The sequence below is a fragment of the Seriola lalandi genome, unplaced genomic scaffold (assembly GCF_002814215.2).
Source record: "Seriola lalandi dorsalis isolate HSWRI2012SDOR001 ecotype SW California unplaced genomic scaffold, Sedor1 jcf7180002054641, whole genome shotgun sequence".
Lineage (NCBI taxonomy): Eukaryota > Metazoa > Chordata > Actinopteri > Carangiformes > Carangidae > Seriola > Seriola lalandi.
The window spans coordinates 239,659-240,312 of record NW_019525194.1 but is presented as its reverse complement, the minus strand read 5'-3'; the positions used below and the strand labels follow the sequence as shown (position 1 = coordinate 240,312).

Sequence of the window (654 nt, the reverse complement as noted above, 5' to 3'; positions counted from 1 at the left end):
GTTGAGAGGTTGTAACCACAGTGTTAAAGGAGACACTCATTTCTGCATGATCTCTCTGGGGACTGCAGAGCGCACAGAGACAGGAAAGATGGTCGTGGGGGAGCGCAGCCTGACAGCTATTGTGGTATAAATACTTGCATGCGACACAGGACATGAGCAATGTTAACATGCACACTCTTACGAACGCATGACACTCTCATTTTAATAGATAAGGTAATCACTTGTATCTTTATTCTAGCCGCCGGGTGGTGTTACAGTATTAACCCTGTGCTGAAAGGTGTCCAGCCCGTTGAAGAGTCCTTAAGCAAGGCACTGAAGCCCACTAAATGGCCAAAAGTACGGTGGCCCCGAGAGCTCAAAGCACTGCAACTTGAGAAAACACAGACAAACAGACAAAACACAAACATCTTCATGTGCGCGGGGTCACCTGGTGGAAAGCATACCATGAAGGCGTAATCCTAACAGCAGCAGCTCGGGTTTGAACCAGTGAAGGAGATGCCGCACTCACACTTGAACAGTATTGATATTTAATATGGGTGCGAGACAGTGGCAACTCAGACAATACATATACACAAACAGCTGAGTCTAGAACATGATTGCTTTATGAGACATCTGTGAATGAGCCACCACCAGGGGGGGGGGGGGGGGGGGGGG

At 48.5% G+C, this 654-nt stretch overlaps 1 protein-coding gene across 5 annotated transcripts in view; it reads right to left on the bottom strand.

Moving 5' to 3' along the window:
* sbf1 (SET binding factor 1) overlaps positions 1-654 on the bottom strand; it is a 65,259-nt gene that overhangs the window by 38,577 nt on the left and 26,028 nt on the right. The gene's annotated exons all lie outside the window — the stretch shown is intronic.